The 21,714-nt window shown below is 42.3% G+C and overlaps 1 protein-coding gene across 1 annotated transcript in view; it reads right to left on the bottom strand.

The window, feature by feature from the left end:
• The window catches only part of PRPF38A (pre-mRNA processing factor 38A), a 437,126-nt gene that overhangs the window by 121,114 nt on the left and 294,298 nt on the right, over positions 1-21,714 (bottom strand). The gene's annotated exons all lie outside the window — the stretch shown is intronic.

The raw sequence follows: 21,714 nt of genomic DNA, 5'->3' as shown, positions 1-21,714 counted from the left end.
CATAAATTACAACAGTGCCATTTTTACAATAATATTATTAGCCCTTGTCACCTTTGTTTTAAACATTCAACCAGCATGTAGGAAAAAATTACTCTCGACTCCACCACATGTATTACTGTAATGCAAGGTAACTGTTGGACAGTATTAAGTCTCCTTCACTTCACATGCAGAGGACATGTGGAAGTTTTTTTTTTTTTTTTTTTTTTTTTTTTTTTTAATTTAACTGCCTTTTTTCTTCAGTTAGACGTTGCCCGTTCGATTCTCAGAGCGTCTTCTGTGTGGCGACATGCATGAATGGGCGTTCCTTCATTGAAGGTTGTGCGTTAGGCCTGGCAAGCCAGCACGTCAAAATCTACTGCCAATCATTAGCGCTTCCGGAGTTCCGCTGTGGCGACCCCTAACCGGGAAAAGCCGAAAGAAACAAACTATAATCTAGTTAATTGGGCCAGCTCTCAGCCACCAGCCATAGAAGCAAGCACAACTCCTGTCCAATTATGAAGAACTTTTTTCTGCGGTCCCTAATTTTACCCAACATTTTTACCCTCTCGCTCGTAAATTTTTTTGATGATCTAGTAAATCACTGAGCGTTACCATCAGTAAATAATGTCAGCCATTAGAGCTTCATAGTTCATATTTCTCATAAAATGTATGCTGATGCAATACCTGCCATTATAGTAACTTAAGTGAATCAGAGTAATATCTTAAATGCCCTTCCATTATGTTTGGCTTTATCCAGAATTACTGGACAAAGTGAGAGGTATGGTACTGAGATTTTTGTTCAAGTTCAGCTTGTAACAGATTCCCCTATCTTGGCAAAGCTGACCCTGTTCCCATTGTCAGAGAAACCATTCTATCGAACCCACGGACTACTGTTATGGAAGCACTAGATTATTTCTGGAAATTGTATAATCGTATAATGGAAAAATAAACTGAAGTCGTCTTAAACCACAGCTATGTCAGTAAGGAACTTGTTTATTACTACATAGCCCTGTAGGTACAGACGTTTACTTTTATTTTTAACCCATGCAGCCATCAGGACCAAGGTCAGAGCTGTAAGCTCACTGTGTGGAAAACTATCTTTCTGCAAGATATATAAATTCTTGTTCCAGATTTCTGAAAGCGTAAAGTGAATTTGCTTCAAGTGCTTTGCATTTATAACTGCAACTTTTTTTTAATCAGTAAAAATAAAATGATTGCTTTGCGTAGTTGGGATAGGGTGGGGTGTCATGTCATATAGGCCACATTACTACTTCTGACAAGAAAGTCGGTGAGTGCCGATACTTTTTACAGTACTGGATTGCATACGAGGGGTGTGGGAATGCATCCTGTGATAAACCTGTCTTTTCAGGGACAATGTTACTGTGCACATGTGAAAAATCAATGAAGCATGTGACAGAAGTGGCCAGTGTCACTGCATGTGTGTTTGAGTGAAAAATCAGTACATCAGTGGTGGTGTGAGAGTGTGAATATGCATATATAGTAATTAAATATCACCAATTATTACGTGTGGGCACACACAAACTATTTTGGGTAGCAATAATAAGTCAGAAGACAGCATGTTTTTTATCTTTTAGAAGTAAGGAATAAAAAAGCATTACAGAACATTAGAGATTCTGCAGGCTAAGTAGCCCCCTACACCTTAGGCTTTATAGGTGTATTTTTGACATGGGTGTTGTAGTAGCTTTGCCCTGAACCTCCCCTAGTCTAAAGTTTGCCCTTCACAGAAGGACTCTCAGCTTGCACGTTGTGAGGAGTGGGGATGGTCTTTAATTTTCCTTACAATCAAACCTTTGGAGGTGAGCAAAGAATGTCGCTCTGTTTTGGTGGCTATAGTGTGGTCATCACTTCTTTTACTATTTCTTTAACTTTTCTTACAAACCTCAAAAATGAGTGTGACAAAGGGGGATACTGCCAGAGCAGCTATCTGGAATTTTGTACATAATTATACATCATTGGTGAATGTCAAAATGATTTGTGCAAGATGCTAGTGTTACAATTGTATTAGAACTGTATGTTATGTGTATATAAAACTGCTGGTACAGAAGTGTGGGTTGAAAAGGGTTTGTAAAGTACTGAGCTTAAACATGTAACCACAGTGTACCCTACTGGAAAAAGGGCAGAAATGTACATAAAATATAAACATTTAAACAGTTACAATAGTGTAACGTGTAAAGTACAGTTTTGTACCCACCATAAATGTAGATGTTCGAGTGTAAACACTGCTGCAGTCATACACTTGGGTTATCCTGCCGTCAGGCGGTCCCGCAGTCGGCCAGAGTTCCAAAGTCTTGGTCTGGCGTCGGTTGCTGTCGCCTCCTCCCTGACGTCAGTGCTACAGGGGTATACAAGATGCAGCCGATGCCATTTTCTTCAGTTTTTCTTGCCCCAGATGTCAGGTGCCCACAAATAGGTAGGCAATACAAATTGCTAGTAAAAAATACAAAAGAAAAGCAAACAACCATTTTTAGTTACCAGCAAATACTCCCCCCCCCCCCCCATGGGTAATAAGGGTATACGCCCTAGGTAAATACCAGAAAGTAAGAGGGGAAGGAGGGAGGGTAACCTGGACTGCAGCAGTGTTTACACTCTAACATCTACATTTATGGTAGGTACAAAACTATACTATGTTCATCGTGTTACACTGCTGCAGTCATTACACTTGGGTGAAATCCCAAAGCTGAGGTAGGGAGGCTGGATCTATAAGGCATTAGGGGTGGCTATAAGGCCCTGCAGTACAGCAGTGGCGAAGCCAGCTCTGGATTTGGAGTATAAAGGCAAATGGTAATGTTTGGTGAAGGTATGCACAGAACTCCATGTTGCTGCTTCCAAAATATTCTTGGTAGGTACTCCTTTGAGGTAGGCAGTTGAAGTGGCTGTTGCCCTGGTGGAGTGAGATCTAATGCTGCTAGGTACAGGTTTCCCATGGTGGGTATAGCAGAAATGTATACAGTGTCCTATCCATTTTGAAACAGTCTGCTTTGAAATGGCTTTTCCCTGTGCTCCTGCAGCTTATGCTACCAATAATTGTTCAGATTTTCTGAAAGCTTTGGTTTTGTCCAAGTAGAAGCATAACCGTATGTGAATGTCCAAAGAATGTAGTAGTCTCTCCCCTTTGTTCTGTGGTTTTGGATAAAAAGTTGGCAAGTGAATAGTTTGGTTTAGAGCCACACTTGATACCACCTTTGGCATAAACGTAGGGTTGGTTCTTAAAGACACCCTGTCCTGGTGGAAGATGAGGAAAGGTTCCACTGCCATTAGTGCCTGTAATTCTGAAACTCTCTGTGCTGATGTTACTGCCAGTAGCAGAGCAGTTTTCCAAGAGATGTATTTTAATTCTGCTGTGTTAGCTGGCTCAAAAGGAGGCAATGTTAATTTTTCCAAAACAAAATTCAGGTCCCAAGTAGGTGTTAGTGCTCTACAGGGCAGTTTTATGTTTTTAGCCCCTCTGAGGTATTGTTTGAGTAAAGGATTAGAAAAAAATTGGTGGATCCGTGTTGTAATGAGCCGAGATAGCTGAGGCGTGGATCTTGATGGATGAAAAAGAGAGGCCCTTGTCCAGCATCTCAGTTAAGTATTGCAGTATCTGAGGAATGTTTGGGACTAGAGGGTCAAGGCTGTGCGCTTGGTTCCAGGCACAGAATCTCTTCCATTTGTCAGAGTATGCTTTCCTGGTGCTAGGCCTTCTGGCCTCCAGAATGACATCCATAACAGCTTTGGAGAGAGGCATTGCTTGCTTGACTAAGGAATTTTCCATGCAGCTAGATTTAAGGTCTTTAGCTGGCTGTGAAGTATTTGATTGTTGTGCTGAGTCAGCAACTGTGAAATTTGTGGTAAAATCCAGGGTGGTTCTTCTGTTAAGTTCTTTAAGATTGGGTACCAATGCTGGCGTGGCTAGTCTGGTGCAATCAGGATCATTTTTGGCTCTTCCTGCCTGGCTTTTATGAGTACCTTTGGAAGGAGAGGTAAAGGGGGGAAAGCGTATACTTGTAGTTTTTTCCAGCTGAATGAGAGGGCATCCACTTTCCATGCTTGTGGATGGTAGCGCCTTGTGCAGAATTTCTGTAATTGGCAGTTTTTTGGGGGTAGCAAACAGATCTATGTCTGAGCTACACCATTTTTGTGTTATCATTCTGAATATTTGTGGGTTCAGTTCCCATTCGTGTGGGTCCATAATGCTTCTGCTTAGGTCGTCTGCTAGTGTGTTTTTCTCTCCTGGCAGGAATTGTGCTTGCAGATGAACTTGATAGTTTACAGCTGTGTTCCACAAGGTTATGGCTTGTCTGCAGAGGGGGTAGGAGTGTGTGCCCCCTTGCTTATGTACCACATAACTGTGGTGTTGTCTGTCTTTAATAGTACTTGTCCTGGATGCAGTAGGTCCTTGAAAGCTATAATAGCATTTTGTACATCTAGCATATCTTTTTGATTGATGTAGAGATGTCTTTGCTCTGTGGGCCACTCGCCCTGGATACATTTTTCCTGCCATGTGTGCTCCCCAGGCGTAATCCGATGCATCTGTTGTCAGTGTCTGCCTGGGTGTGGGTTGAGTGAAAGGCTGTCCCTTGTTGAGGTGACAAGCTTGTGCCCACCATTGAAACTCCTGTTGTAGGCAAGGAATTAGTGGTATAACTGTTTCCAAACTATGACAGTGTTGAGACCATACACTCTTTAGGTACCATTGTAGTTTCCTCATATGCAGTCTGGCATATGGAATTAGTAGTATGCAAGATGCCATGTAGCCCAAGGCCTGCAGAATTTTTCTTGCAGGGAATTGGGTCTTTGTTGCCATTAATTGAAAATATTGAGTCAGTTGACCTTGCTCGTCTGGCGTGAGATAAGCCATCTGGGCCGTTGTGTTCAAGCTGGCACCCAGGAATATTATCTGTTGTGAGGGCACTAGTTTTGATTTCTTTTCATTTACTGTGTACCCCAGGCAACTTAACTTTTTTACGTACGCCAGATGCTTTAGTAGAATGTCCTTGCTCTCTGCTTGAATCAGGCAGTCGTCCAGGTATGGATAAATTTGGATTCCTTTTTGCCTGCAAAATGCAATTACTGGTGCCAGGCACTTTGTCAAGACCCTGGGCACAGTAGATAAGCCAAAGGGCAGTGCAGAGAATTGATAGTGCATTGAACTAGCAAGAAATCTGAGGTATCTTCTGCAGTTTTGTCTGATAGGGACATGCAGGTATGCCTCTTTGAGGTCCAAAGTCACGAGCCAAGCTTTCTTGCTCAGCATGGGAAGAAGCTGCTGTAGTGTCAACATCTTGAATTTCGGAACATCCAGGTAAGTGTTTAGTGTAGAAAGGTCCAGAATGGGTCTCCAGGCTTTGTCCTTTCTGGGAACCAGAAAGAGTCTTGAGTAAAATCCTTGTCCTTGTTCCTGTGGTGGTACCTTTTGAATAACTCTCATGTCCATGAGTGCTGTAATTTGTTTTTGAGCCTCTGCCCATTGATTTGGTGGCAGATTTGGCATTCCTTTTAGCCTTGGAAAGGTGTGGAAATGGATCCTGTAACCTTGAGATACAATGTTGAGAACCCATTTGTCTTTGGTGATGCAATGCCAGTTGTGATAAAAAAGTGCCAGTTTTCCTCCTAAGGGGGCTGCCACGAGAGAGCTGTTTGGCAGCTGTAGTGGAAAGTCATTGAGGCTGTTTTTTATAAGGTTGAGGCCTGTCTTCCCCTTCTTTTTGGCCTGGTGTGCCCCATTATCGATGACTGCAAGGGCCTTGCGTCTGAACGCTACCTCTTGGACGTCTGTATCTGCCCCTTTGAGGTCCATCTGTGACTGGAAAGGACCAATTCTTTGTTGGCCAATTTCTGCTAAAATGAGGAGGTTGAACCTGCAAGAAAATCTTTCACCATTTGCATAGATTTTGCCTTATCCTCCATTTTCTTTAAAACCTCCTCTGCCTTAACTCCAAACAGCACATCCCGCTGCAAAGGTGCATCCAATAATTTGACCCAAACATGATCTGGTAACGTATGTTCTTTTAACCAAGCATGCCTTCTAATGACAGAGCCTGTAACTGCGGCTATACAGGAGGCCTCTAAGGAATCAAACCCACATTGCAAAGTATGTTTTCCTACTTGTTCAGCTACATGCATTAAATCCTACATTTCTTTTAAGTTAGGAGGGTCTGAATCTGGAAGCACCTTTTGTTTCAACTGAAACTCCACTGAAAAACGCTAGCTGCATCCAACGCATGAAACTGCCACAGCGTGTAAAAACAGCAAGGAAATTTAATCCACGATAAAACGTACAAAAACAGTTGTAATATACATTGATGTTAAGCGCTTTCACTCATCACAATATGAGCTTCATCAGAACAATTTAACTACAGATGCCTTCAGTTTAAATAACAAATCTGGCGCCAAAACTTCTTAATGTTTCTTAAAGCAACATATTTTCATTTCAAGCACATCCAAATGTATATATGTATATCTACTACTCTTAATACATATAACTAAAACATTCCCTGGATTAAATGAAAGTATATCAATTAAACCTCTGTTAGATAGACGTACTTGAATTTGTTGCTAATAGGTTTATATTTATTTTGTTATCACATGCAAAGCATTTTTTATACACAAATAATAATTTTATACATGTAATATGCTTTTATTGTAGTTTAGTTTTAGTTATATGTATTAAGAGTAGTAGATATACATATATACATTTGGATGTGCTTGAAATGAAAATATGTTTCATGCGTTGGATGCAGCTAGCGTTTTTCAGTGGAGTTAAAGTTTATTTTGTGGACTAAACGCTCATTGTCTTGTGGTTTTTGTTTCAACTGACACATCAAAAATTGCTGATATTTTAGCATGTTAAACTGACAATTCAAGGCTCTCATTGCTAAAGTTGCAGACGTATATACCTTATTTCCCCATCTGTCTAATGCTCTGGAATCTCTGTCAGAGGGAACTGGGTTTTTTGCTGATGAGGCCTTAATCCCTTTGGGTCCCTGAGATATAGTTTCAGGGTCAGCAACAGGGCTTTTGTACAGAAATTTGTGAGAATCAGGGACTCTAATATCTATCAGGTTTAACTGGGGCTGGGGGGGGTACGGAGTCAAAGTTCAAACTGGATTCAGTGTACACATCATCCACAATGTCTAAAACTGGTGGGATAGCAAGGGGTCTGTGTTGGGGCAATAAAAGGAAGTCTCTTGAGTCTTTTCTTGGATTCCGAGTAATCCTGGCCTTCCCAATGGAAATGCTCTCTCATGGTATGTAAGGTCTCCCCAAAGGAGTAATCCTCAGGCGGAGAGGCTGATGGAATTGATTCCTCAGCATCAGAATCCTCATAAGGGGGTAAAGAATATCCTAGGTCCATGGAAGAGTCAGAGGAAATGGACACCTGGTCAGAAGATTCATAGTCTGTATCCTGCCTGGGCCTTTTATCAGGAGGGGGATGGGACCCCCTGATCAGGGTGATTAGGTCCTCGGCCATTTTTAGCATTTGTTTCTTAGGCATGGAAGCCTGTCCTGGAGAGAGTTGTGTCCGTTTCTTAGCCTTTAAGGGGGGCTTAGACTTAACAGAGGGTTTAAATAGTTAACTGGGTAGGTCTGAAAACACCCTCTGTAGCTGTGGATTGCTCAGCTACTTCGGTTTCCTCTGTAGGTTTAGGATCGGTAAACTGAAGGTCTAGTCCAAAGGCCCAGTCAGCTCCACGTTGGAGTCGGATGCGGTCTGTAGTTCTGTGGAAGTGGTCAGGGGCTGTGTAGGCACCTTGCTGAAAAACGGAGAACCGGCGACTGGCCTAGAAGAGGCCTCGTCATCCATTTTGGACCTCGGATGCCTGTCCTTCTCCTTGCGCTTTTTATGCATTGCGGTAGTTGGAATTTCCGACGGCATGGTGTAATTGAATTTTCTACCAAAATAATGTCGGGCAAAATCAAACTGACGTTTAATAGTGCGCTTGTTAAACCTAGCACAAAACTGACAACCAGTGACGTTGTGGTCAGGGCCTAGGCATGGAATACAATAGGAGTGGAAATCCTTATGAGGTATTTGCTTCCCACAAGAAATACAGTTATTAACTTTTACTGACATCGGTCTGAGGCAAGAAAAAGTTTTCCCAACGGGGTACTTAGCTTTTTTTTAGAAGACTTCGGTTCAGGATTCGGAATGAAAATCTCAGGAGTCGGCCGACCGGCACTTGCGAACTGCTTCTGCTTCGGGCACCGCGCGGCAAGTAAGACTGAAGAAAATGGTGTCAGCTGCATCTTATATACCCCTGTCGCACTGACGTCAGGGAGAAGGCGACAGCAACTGACGCCGGAACAAGACTTTGGAACTCTGGCCGACTGCGGGACTGCCTGATGGCAGGATAACCCACGTGTAATGACTGCAGCAGTGTAACACTATGAACATCAGGAATACAAAAGGTTAACTTCAGAAAAATAACATAAAAACTGAATTTAAATTACTTTGTGGCCAGGCCATAAAAAGAAATTATCTTTCAGTTTCAGTACAGCAACAAACAAATGTCTGTACTAGAGACGGTTTCTGTATTGCTTTGGAAGTGTTTTATTGTTTTATAACTTCCAGCGTCTGCATAGATCTGAGGAAAAGCCCTTGTGTATGCACTTTCACAGGTGGATAATAAAGACTGCTAGATTTCAGCAGTGGGAGTTTTACTTGGGATAGAGTCAGATGACAAGAAATTGTCATTCTGCAAGCTATTCCAGCAGTAATATTTGAGATGTTAATTTAAGAACCTTCTGAGAAGGACTCTTCATTCTGTAATCTGTCTTTGACCTGACATCAGCTACAAGATCTAGTCATGACATGTGCCTTGCTGCTCTAATTAAGCAAGTGTACTAGAGTATAGTAATCCTCTTACATACAGTCAGGAATATAGCAAATCTTAGCTTAGATATTTTCTTCATTTATTTGAGACTGTCTTGCAATGTTGTTTTAAATATATTCTGTGATTTTGAACTCTGATGTCAATGTAAATTAAATATGGAGTATTTTTCTTGTTTTTTTAATATTCATTATTAAATATATTTAAACCTTTCATTGTAGCTGCTCTGTCTAGAAATATTAAGTTCTGAGAGTACCTGCATATTTATTTGATAATACTGTGTAGTCCACTCCTAATAGCCTTGCTCTTGGTCAAACTACCATTTGTATTGACAGTAACATTACACAGTAAGATTGGACACCCTTTGTTAACGGCCTTAAAGTAGCTGACAGAAAGGTGGCTGGTGTCAGTAATAACTACCTTATAATCTGGGCAGAAGGGGGCATAGCTAGTAAACCTGTGCCAGCCTTTCCCAGGTGTGTGTGTGTGTGTGCGCGTGTGTGTGTGTGTGTGTGTGTGTGTGTGTGTGTGTGTGTGTGTGTGTGTGTGTGTGTGTGTGTGTGTGTGTGTGTGTGTGTGTGTGTGTGTGTGTGTGTGTGTGTGTGTGTGTGTGTGTGTGTGTGTAAATCAAACCACAGTGTGTGCAAGTCAAGCTACTTGGCATACGCACAAAAGCACTGGTTGGACAGAGGATGCTGGAGGTGTTGGCTTGGCCACTCAGCTGAGATCTCAACTCTACAGCTGTGCTTGTGGGGAGTCTTACTGGGGATCTGAATAAAGAGGAGGAAACCAGCCCTGGACCGACTGTGGTCTCTGTGGGCTCTTAAGGGAAATTGCACTTTACTGTGTGTGTACCTGCCATCCTCCCAGTGCTGAGGACTGAGGCTCCTTGATTACAGTGCCAGTGGTGGGGTGTCACAGTGAGGACAAAAGGTTACTATAAATTATGTTCAGGTTGGGGACAGTGTGTTCATTACTTCTTTAATTTTCCTCATAAGACTCGGTGTGCATCGAAATTTTCGTTACCTTAACTTACTTTTATGCCGTTTGGCTTCAGATAACATTTAATTCTACTGTACAGTTTAGGGGCAACAAGTTGGAATACATTACTCTGATCCTTTTTTTTTTGCTTTCCTCAGTCAAACATCACATGCATATACAGGTGGTTATATTTTAGGAGAAGGAGTAAGGAGGCATACTGTTTACATATGTCTTGACAGCAACATGTTGAACTACGTTAATGTGTTCTACTTGTTCTTTCAATTTTTTGCAGTCTCCCATTACAGTAGTACACAGAAGGTGTCTCTCTGGTGGTTAAGGGTGAGGTGGCATGCTGTAGATACATGACAGCAGCAACCTAAAATATACAACTGTGGTCATTTGTGCCTTCACATTTATCCCAAACTAACATCAGATGGGGTTACACAGATGGCAAGTATATTTTTTATTTTATTTAGAGAGGTGCAGGGAGCATGTACTATACCCATATATGATTTATGTATCCTCATAAACACATATCTTCTTAGTTTATTGTGAAAGTACAGTCACATACCAAAGCCTGAGCTCTTCCCTGCACTGTACATCAAACTATGCCCTATGTCTGAAGCGTAAGGTACACAAGTAAAATATTGGAGTGCAAAAACCTCATAACTGAAGTATCCCAGAAGAGGAGCAGCAGCAAATGGGGGAAAAAGAAAATGGTACATATCGTGGAGACTGGTAGAGAAGGGTGAAGGCTGCCAGCCTAGTCAAACAGAATTTGGTACATAATTCTGTCAATTGTATATATGAATGTAAAATACAGGTTTTTTTTCCTTAAATGAAAGAAAATGCTAAAATGTTGAACTTCAAGATTGTAACAACATTGTCATCTGCTGTAAGGAAAACGAAGTCAAGCATTTCAAATCATTCTTTTGAAGTTAAAATTATTCCAAATCTGTCCTTTGATCTAGATAGTGGTGCTAAAGAGGCTAGCTGAGCACATTCTTTCTATTGTTTTAACTTAAGGAATAATTACTAGAGTGTACATGTGAAATGTATTTTATTGTTGTAGCTTCCTGAGCAGTTGTTAGATTGTTAAATAATGTAGCCTGTTGGCCTGGGAACTCCAGGCTGAGTGTCAAATAAATGATGTAATGGGAACTACATGAGAATGATGTAATCTGGGAGGTCCCAGCTGAAATGTTTGTTAGTGATTTTAAAAACCATTGCTAAGAGAGAGACTGTAAGCATTTTGATCTTGGACATTCAACTCAGCACTACTGCCTTATGCTCTCTTTATGCAAGTAGTATGTTAGAAGTATGTTTTCTTGTAGCAATAGCTAGGAATTAGAAAAGATTAGACTAAGTGTCTGTTACGTCAAAACTGTACTACTGAATTATTTTGTTTGTGTGATCTCTGAACTCTTGAATGGCACTGTGGTGTAGTAGTGTTGTCTTGTGTTTTTAGTATTTATTAAATATTTTAAACTCTTTTCAACCGTGGCTGGTTTATATAGAGATAAATTAAGCTCTAGAGTGCATTGCATGCTTATAAGTGATCCTGTACTAAGCCCTTCCAATAAGCCTTGATTGCTTAAGTTACACTACTACTGGATAATAATATTGCACAGTAATAATTGGACACCCTTTTAAGGACCTTTGGGTAGCTGATAATTATTAGCCGATGGTGGCAGGAATTACTACCGTATAGTCTGGGTATAGGGGCACAGCTGGTGAATCTGTGTCAGCCTTTCCCAGGAGTGTCTGTGAAGTTGTATAAATACTTCTCAAAGTGTGTGTGTGTGTGTGTGTGTGTGTGTGTGTGTGTGTGTGTGTGTGTGTGTGTGTGTGTGTGTGTGTGTGTGTGTGTCAGCTTGGGCAGGGACATTAAGCACTGGTTGTACAGAGAGAGTACTGGAGGTTAGCCTGCCAGCTAGGCTGAGATTTGGACCCTACAGCTGCGCCAGTGGGGAGTCTTATTGGGGAACTGGGGAGCAAGGGAGCAACCAGCCCCGGACTGACTGTGATCTCAGTGTGCTCTTAAAGGAAATTGCACTTTACTGTGTGTATTTGTTATCCTTTCCTCATATATGAGACGCCCTCTCTGGTGTTAGTGGTGAGGACGGAGGCTCCTTGATTGCTGGGCCAGGGCACGGGCATCACACATGTACATCCAGGAAAAAAGAAAAAAAAAATGTCTCCTCAGTCAGAGTACAAAAAAAAAAGAAAACACAAACGGGGAAGGAGGGAGAGACAGAGTACTGCAACAATGACAAGTAGGACATCTACTGTTAAGTGCTTACACAACTGTTCTTCCTTGGTCACTGTTGCGGTATTCCTTACTATAGGGAGCATGCTAAAAGCTACACTAAAGAATGGGAAGTAGAGTTGCACAAATCCTACTTGTCTGTAACAGATTATGTCTGAATTTCTCACTGTGCCCAATACTGGGCAGCTTTCAAAAGGTCAGACTCTCCTCCTCTCTTCCTGTGACACCTGATTGGCTGAGCATATCCTGAGAAGGAAGCCTTCAGCTAACACAGGGAGCGAGTGTTCAGGCTTGCTTCCACAAAGGAGAGGAAAACACCTGAAGCCAGAATCATCTAGCAAGAGTAAACTTGTGGCCAATCACAATATATTAACACCAAATTCAACAAAAAAATGAATCAAAAGTTGAAAACCACCTCAGCTATGCAAAATCTGGGGGATGGCAGGTATATCCTGACACTGAGACAAAAAGGATCCATGGGCCCCTAGAAAATGCTTCTAGCAAAGCCTGCTCTGGACCTTGAAAATGAATCCAGTCTGTACTGTTTTCTGAAAGTATGAACACAATCGGGCTATTGCCTCTAGAATGCTTCTAGACTCAACCTCTTTACAATATGCCACTAAAGAGTATATGGTCCTAGTTGAGTGAACCTCAACTGGAAGGGATTTAACAGAAAACAGAAGACGGCTACCATTCATAATTTCATAGGCAAGTACTAAGCTAGCTGCTCGTGCAGGCTATTTTAAGTCTAGCCAAATTCCTTTTATGTGCTTGACATAACCTATATGGTGCAATAATTTACTATTTGCTTAGAGACGGATTCTTAGCCTCTGTATAGGAAATAAAGCCCAAACAGCTCAGCTGTTCCAGCATTCCTAAAGGGCTTTGTTCTATCAACTGGGTCAAGCTGCTTATGCGCAAGCAAGGTACGTAGAATCTTTTCTCCTTTGTTTTTTTTTTTTTGGATCAGGATAGAACACTGAGAAGGATGGCTTGATTAAACTAAATTCAGAAACAACATTAAGCATGAATGATGGATTACTGTACAACAACCATGTCTCTGAACAATCTGATGAGAGCGTGCAGCTCAGAGAGACTCGCCTTACAGATGTCAGAGTAGCGAGTAAAACAATCTCCAAAGTAATGAACCATAATTCAGCTTCTGACAGGTTCAAAGGGAGGCAAAGCCATTTTTACAAGAATAAAGTAGAAATCCTAAGGAAGAGGAATTAGAATTTGAGGGGGCTTTCACATGCAGCACTCCTTTCATAAACTGTGACTACAAAGAGATGAAAGAGGGAGATCGATGTGCAAATGAGCCGATATGGCCATAATATGCACTTTGACAGAAGCATATGACAAACCACCTCCAAGTAGCTCACACAAATATTTCAAAACCAGAGGGGATGAAACCCTTTCAGGACCTCTTATCGGCTAGTTATCACCTAGAAAGCCTCTTCCACTCGTAAATTTCATATTTTCTATTTGCAGGTTGTCTTTATATACTTGCATGTCCTAATGAACAATGTGCCTAAAAGGCATCAAAACAGAATCATCCAGGTTGTCAGTTGCAATTGCTTTAAGATGGGGAGTACTTTTCGCTCCTGATGCTGTGCGAACAGATCTATTGTCTGTGAAGAAGCTTGTGGTAAACTGCCCTTGGCCAATTAAATTACAAAGGGAGAACCAACTTTTGGCTGGATCCAATGATCTCTGGTAATCTTACTTAGTTTTTAGAAGTAAATTGGAAATCACTGGAAAGGGTGGAAATGCATACAGGAACATACCAGACCATGGGCATGACGGAACATCTGTCCAAACATGGCTGCAAATAGCTATGCTACAGGAGACACATTTGGAAAGAATTAAATATGGGAATTTAACAAAGAAAGGTTTTCGTGACTGTTGTTCAGTGGAAAACCTGGGACAAAGAAAGAGATGAGTACTTATATTAATTGCAAGAGGAGTTCCAATAGTGATAGAAGAGAATTAAAAGATAATAATGGTAGAGATGTAGTACTAAGGTGCTACTGGGAAGGGAGGATGAGGATTATAGGATCATAGGAAATTACTAGGCTATTGACCTGGAGGCCATTTTAAGCCTAGCTGTATCAACCCAATGCAACACCGTAGAGCTACTAGTCAATACCCAAGATTGCATTTAGTAACAACTGCCCATGTCCAGGAAAGTTGTGGGCGCCATCCCCTGTAAGAATTTACGATGCCCCATCCCCTCATCCAGGGTCCTCTTGAAAAGTGCCACAAAGGTGCTCTGTTTCACATGAATTGGCATTTATTTATATTCTACCTAAAACTGCTATAATGGAGCTTAAGAAAATTCTGGGAGAAATAATTGGTTTTCAGCAGGGATTACTGCTTAAAGGTGGGGACTGAAATTTGATTTGCAGCAGGGAAGATGTGCCTGGGTAGCCCAGAAGGGAAAATATGACAAAGGTAGATAGATTTTTGAAGAAATGTATGAAAATATTTGGTATGGAAGATGCAAATTCAGCAGTAGGAGTTTGGAGTGAATTTACATATTATTCCCCAAAATATAAAAACTGGGCTAGGCTAGACAGAAAGATTAGTTGTATATGAACTTACCATAATGATAGATATCCTCCTCTTTTCTGCTTCAGTATTCCTGACTTAAGGGAGTTGCCTGCCAAGGTGACGACCTGATGGCCAGTATACCAAGTCTTTTATTACCCAAGATGCGCGGTATGTCTGACGTTATCTGACAGCAGACGTCGGCCATAAAAGAGACGTATGTGTACACCACTCTCAGAACCGAGGCCCCAGGCAGTGAGAGTCAAAGGGAATGAGGATCTGTGCATCCAAAAAAGGAAAAAGTGGGGGAAAGGAAGGAGGGTTGGAATACTGCAACAGAGAAAAGAAGGATATCTATTGTTATGGTAAGTTCTCACACAACTAATTATGTCCTTCTACTCTTCTGTTGCAGTACTCCTAACTAAAGGGAGATTACAAAAGCTCATGAGGAAAGGGCGGAGGAAGTGGCAGAGGAATTTTCAAGGAAGCCATGGAGAATGGCCCTGGCAAACACTGCTCTGGATTTAGAGATGGAGTCCAGCTTAAAGTGCTTGGTGAAGGTATGGACAGAAGTCCAGGTAGCCGCTTCTACGATAGAGTTAGTATCCAAACTCCCGAGGAAGGCCCCTGAAGAAGATACTGCCCTGGAAGAGTGAGCTTTGACTGAGCCCGGGAGAATCATACCATGGGGGGGGGGGGGGTGTAGCAAATGGCAATGGATTTGGGATATCCAGCTAGAGATGGCCCATTTAGACACAGGCAATCCCAGAGCCCTGGGATGGAAAAACAGAATTTGTCTGTTTTCCTGAAGGGTTTAGTCTTATGTAAGTAGAACCTGAGCTCTCTACATCCAGCATGTGCAGGATCTCACCCACTGTTCTTGGGAGAGGAAAATAAAGTTGATAGGTGAATTGACTGGTTTAGGGGCAATTAATTGACAACCTTTGGCATGAATGATGGATTGGTCCACAGAGATGCACTATCTTTATGGAAAGACAAGAAAGGGAGAGACGCCATGACAACTTGTAACAGAGACCTGCCTGGCCGAGGTACTGGCCACTGTTTTCTAAGGGCATTATTTCAGTGAGCTAGTGGAAGCAGGTTCAAATGGAACTAGGGTCAGTTTCTCTAGTACAAAACTGAGGTCCCAGGGTGGGACCACTGGTCTGCTGGGGGAGGGGCTGATATGAAGGACACCTTTGAGGAACTGTTTAGCTTTGAATCTGGAAGCTAAGGGAAGGTTTAGTTGTAAACAAGCAGAAATTACTGCCAAATGAGCCTTGACTGAAGAGTATGCTAGTCCTGCTTTAAGCAATTCACACAGACAGGATAGAAACATGGGCAGGAGCACCTTCAATAGGTCCTGGTTCCTAGCCTGACACCAAACAGAGAGCCTCTTCCATTTGCAGAGGTAAGACTTTCTAGTAGTAGGTTTCCTGGCCTCCTGCAGTACTTCAAGGACTTCCTCAGAGTAAAGATATCTTAATGGTATTAGCGCTCTATCACCCATAGATTTAATTGAAGGCTTCTTAGTGTGGGTGTAGGAGTGAGGCCTTGTTCTGTGTTAGGTCTGCTCGGTGGGGTAACTTGTGGTGACTGCCCCTGGCTAGGTGAATTGTTGTCTTGGCCAATAGGGAGTCACCAGCAAGATTTTTGTTTTTTCCTGTTGGACTGTCGGCAGGACTTTGCGGATGAATGGAAGGGGAGGGAATGCTTACAGGAATTTCCCCTTCCATGGTACAGAAAATGCATCCATTCTCTATGCCCAAGTATGGTATTCTTTGGCACAAAACTGAGGAAGTTGTTTGTTCATGGGGAGGCAAAATAATCTATTTCTTGAATATCCCACTTGTTGACAATGTCTAGGAACGCATCCCTAAATAGCATCCATTCGTGGGTTTGCGTTTCCTGGATCTGCTTAGGGTGTCTGCCACTGTATTCCAGCTGGAGGGGGATGTACACCGCTTGAAGATATACATCTAGATAACAATCTAGATCACATACCTGCATGGCTAGTCTGTACAGGAGATAGATCTGGTACTGCCCTGCTTGTTTATGTACCACAGGACTGTCATGTTGCCTGTGCACACCCGCAACCACCCTGGTCTGATCAGACATTTGAAGGTTTGGAGAGCTAAAAATAGTGCTCTTATTTCTCACATTTATGTGTTTTTTCATTTGGGAGGGAGACCACTACCCTTGAGCTGTGCAGAGGTCTAAGGCTGCCCCAGCCCATATTTAAGGCATCTGTAAACAAGGCCTGAGCAGGTGGGTAGAGGGTGAATGGAAAGACCTGGGTTTAGAGATAGTTGTGAGATCCACCACTTGAGCTCCTGCTTTAGATATGGGGGAAGTGGAATCTGGTGTTGTAGATGGTGAGCATGCTGAGACCATACTGATATGAGGAACCACTGAAGTTTCCTCAAGTGAAGTCTTGCTAGACAGAGCACTGGTATGGTGGAAGCCATTAGGTCCAAGATCCTAAGGGAATGTCTGGCAGAAATCCTATTTAGGTGCAGTGTCTCTGCAAAGATTAGTGAGATCTCCAGAGCTTTGGAAGGTGTGAGAAACACCCTCATGCTCAGGGTCTAGAATCTGCAGCCCAGAAATATGAGATCTTGGGCTGGGTTCAGGGATGACTTCATTAAGCTAATGGTAAATCCCAGATTTTCCATTTGGAGTGATTTGCTCAACTCTACCTAAGAAGTGGCTTGGATTAAGTGGTCATATAGATATGGGTAAATTAAGATCCTCTGGAGCCTGCAAAAAGCTACTACTGAGGCTAGACATTTTGTGAATACTCTCAGAGCTGTGGAGAGTCCAAATGGCAAAGCAGAGAACTGATGGTGTGAGGATCCCACAGAAAATCATAGGAATCTCCCATATCTGTGGTGAACTGGGATATGGAGGTAGGCATCCTTGATATCTATAGAAGCTAGAAATGCCTGAGGGAGGACAAGAGGAAACTGTGTTTGTAGAGTTAGCATTTTGAAAGAGGGGACTATGAGGAGATCGTTGAGGTAGGAGAGATCCATTATTGGTCTCAAGGGTCCTTCCTTTCTTCCTGGGAACTAGGAAAAGGTGCGAGTAATAGTTCCCTTCCCTCTTCCCTATGGGGAACAGATTCTATGGTGCCCTGTTATAGGAGTTCTAGTACAACTGGCAGGAAATGAGAGAGCTGATCTTTTGGTGGTAGGGGGGATTCCCCTGAAGGCAGGCATATTGTGCCAAACCATGAAGTACCCCCCTTTTTAAGATACTTAACACCCAAGAGTCCTGACTGATGCGTTCCCGGGAAGGAAGGGAGGGGGAAAGGTGTTGGGACGGGGGATTAGACTGTTGCAAGAATCACAAGAATGAGCCATTCAGTCAGCAAAGGGGTCCTTGGTTATATGAGGGACAGAAGCAGAAGAGGGAAACTGATGTGTCTTTTTAGCCCTCTTCTGGGGTCTAGATTGAGGAGCTCTGAAATGCCTGCATATGAAAGTTTGTTTTGCAGGGTAATTCCTGTGAAACCTGGGCACAGGGGATGCAAAAATGTGTTTGAGAACCTTAAGCTCTTTGCTTTTTTCCTGCAGACTTGAAGAGCTCTGCAGAAGGTTTCCCAAACAGGGAAGTATAATCCAGGGGGGCATCCATCAGTTTAGCCTTGACATCCTCAGGTAGAGGCTGAAGCCTTAACCAGGCAAACATTCTAAGGGCAGAAGAGGAAGTTGCAGCCCTGGAGGATGTTTCTACTGCATCATAGGTGCACTTGATTGAATGTCTGGCTACCTGAGAAGAGGTGGCAAGGAAGGCACCAAAATATAAACTCTCTCATTTCCCGCCAGTTCTACTAGAACTCCTACAACAGGGTACCATAGAACCGGTTCCCCATAGGGAAGAGGGAAGGGGCTATTACTCACACCTTTTCCTAGTTCCCAGAAAGGTATGACCCTTGTGGTACAGATGGCGCAGTGGTGCAGCGGTAGCATTGTTGCTTCACAGCAAGAGGTTCTCCGGTTCTATTCTTAGCTGGTGTGACTTCTGTGTGGAGTCTGCATGTCCTCCCTGCGTTTGTGCGGGTTTTCTCCAAGTACTCTGATTTCCTCCCATGTTATAAAGACATGCATCTGGAGTGTTTCACCCCACGCCTCCCCTGAAAATTGGCTTCATTCCAAGTTGGATTTTCCTAGTAAACAAATGTTAAATAAATAAAATAAAGGAGACAGGATGCCAGGCCCGTATTTGCAGAGTCAGGCATATCTGATACCAATTTAGAGACCTGGGAAAGGACTTCCAAGTTGTAATTGGTTATGGGTAACAGAAAGTTCACCCCAGGGATCACTCCAAGTTGCCCTACTGGATAAGGGCACTGTGAACTAACATCAGGTGGCATGGTGCCTGGGCAATTTTTTTGGGCTAGGCGTGTAATGGGTCCAGGGCTATTAGCCTAGTACACACCTATGAAAGTGTGTGTGTCTGATAATTTAAAGCTCTGAAGGCCAGGGTAACAGAGGTATAAATTTTCTTTCCCAGTCTCTCGAACTGTCTCTGCTGTCTTTATCTGAGGGCAGGAGGGAAGAGGAGGGAATGGACCTGAAGGCCTTATCAAAGGCAACAGAAATAACTGAAGGACATCTGAAAAGCCTCTCTGGATGTTCATATGTCCGGAGCCAAGACCGCCTTGTGAAGCAGGCTCGATCTGTGGATCTGGATCGCAGTCGGTGCATGTCTCTGAACTCTCATGCGCATTGGGAGAGATTTCAGACTCAAGAGGTGCAGTTTCTGACTCGGGCCTATGTTTTTTGGCTTTCTGTTTTATAAGCTCAGTCGTCGGGTATGGAAGAACGACCATTGTGCTTTTTACAAGAAGATTGAGACGATGGTTTTCAAGGTATACCGCAAAAGAGGATAACAAGACGAGTTTTAGGGACTAAGGATTGGCAAACAGAACAGGATCTGTGGTCGTGCTGAGGGCCTAGGCAAAAAAGGGACAGAGTACGACTGTGTGGTATCGGTCATCCCCAGTCACACTTTCCTTTTCTGGATGACATGAACCTCAAAGAAAAAAGAAAAAAAAGAGTAGTAGCAAGAAACAAAGGTTTTCCCAAGAGGGCACTTATCTTACCCTAAGAATAGAGATTCCGACAGCAGAACAATGTCAGGGACTGGCGATCCGACTGGCGGCAAAGAAGTTTTGAGGGTGGTGTGTGGTGTGTGCGTACATCTCTTATGGCCAATGTCTGCTGTCAGCCAACATCAGACGTACCGCACACCTTAGGTAGTAAAAGACTTTGATATACTTGCCAACGCCTGGTTACCGCTTTGGCAAGTGACTCCCTTAAGTCAGGAATACTGCAACAGAAGAACAGAAGGACAACCTACATTTCACAGGAACATGTGCATTTAACTGAAGGTTTTGATATGCATCCATTACTTCAGATCATGCACCAACAGTTAAAATAAAAATGCAGGGTAATGAAATAAAAATGCGACACTGGCGCATTCCTACTTATCCGTTGGAAAGGCAAGAATTTAAGGAATGGGTAATGGAAATTATTTGGGAGTTGGAGAAAAAATTATAGGTAGGGAGTGGGATAAAATTCAAGTGGAGTTTAAAAATAGAGTGGAAATACAAGAAAGACAGCAGATATGGTTAAGAAGCCACAAGAATCATTTAGAGGGACTGACAAATGTTAAAATATTGTAGAATAAGGGAGAATCTCACAGAGCAAGAACAGGAGCAACCACAGAGTGCTAAGCAGAAAAAAAAAGGATTACCTCAATAATATATATGAGTTTAGAAAGATTGCTGTTAAATCAACTGTATTTTGGTAATGCCAGAGCACAAAAACATTTAGCACAATGACTCATGCAACAGAGAGCAGAAAGGGTTGTCACTAATCCTAGCGTGCCTATGACAAGGAAAGCAAGGCATCCTGTAGAGTTACCAGAAATATTTCAGAAATTTTATTAAAGTCTATGTAAAGCAGAGACATATGGAGATCAAGAAAAGGTACAAATGGAAATGTTTAAGGAAGAATTAAATATGCCAAGGTTAGAGGTAGATTTGGCTCAATTACTTGTAGGATAGAAGGAGATAAGATAAAAATGGTGACATATAACCAAACAGGAGAGTCCCCAGGAACAGATGGTATTCCTGTGGAGGCTTGGAAGCTAGGAGGGAAAAATGATAAAGATCTGGAAGGTTTTAACAGTATTTTAGGAGGAGAAGCACCAACTTCCTGGAAGAAAGTGGTGGTGGGTTAATACCTAATAAGGGTAAAGACCCATCAGATCCAGGTACATACAGGCCCATTTCAATACTAAACCATTATTAAAAGTGCTTAGGTTTACAATGGCTAAAACAATGGCAAAGGTGATGCCAAACTTGACAGACATGGATCAATGTGGCTTTGGGAAGGGGAGGCAAACATTTGACAACATTAACAGAACACGGATGATCCAGAAGGAAGATGAAAGTAAGAAAATACCACTGTTGTTTGTAGGTCTTGATGCAGAAACAGCATTTGACAGAGTAAACTGGGAGTTTATGAGCCAGGCAATGGAAGAATTTGCATTCCCTGATAAAATTATAAGGTTGATTAGGAGGACATGCAAGGGATCGGAGGCAAACATTAAAGTGGGTGGGTTCCACGCTCATATTTCTGTTTGAGCACAGGAACCAGGCAGGAGTGTCCTCTTTCCCCTTTATTTGCACTAACAAATGAGACTCCAAAATTCAAGGATAAAATTAGTATGGTAGTCAAGAAAAGCTGGCACTATTTGCAGATATTTTATACTGGATAAAAACAGAAAAGGGCATTTCAGTGTCGTGGAACATTTTGAGGCAGTTTCAAATCTTTTGGGATACAAAATTAATAAAGTTAAAACAAAGACCATAGCTGTAAATTATGTACCCACACACAAATTGGTTCAGGAATATCCATACTTATATGGATATAATGAAGTACTTACGAGTATGGATTAAAAAGGATTCTGGTGTGGCAGCTAAGGATATGTGTGAAGAGGCTAAACAAAAGATAATACAAAAACTGAAAAATTGGAAGCTCTGTTATATGGATAGCAAAATACAAGCAGTTAAAATGTTTTTAGCCC

The sequence above is a fragment of the Protopterus annectens genome, chromosome 10.part0 (assembly GCF_019279795.1).
Source record: "Protopterus annectens isolate FY-2018-M chromosome 10.part0, PAN1.0, whole genome shotgun sequence".
Lineage (NCBI taxonomy): Eukaryota > Metazoa > Chordata > Ceratodontiformes > Protopteridae > Protopterus > Protopterus annectens.
Note: the sequence above shows the minus strand (reverse complement) of the source record. Positions and strands in the feature narration are given on the sequence as shown.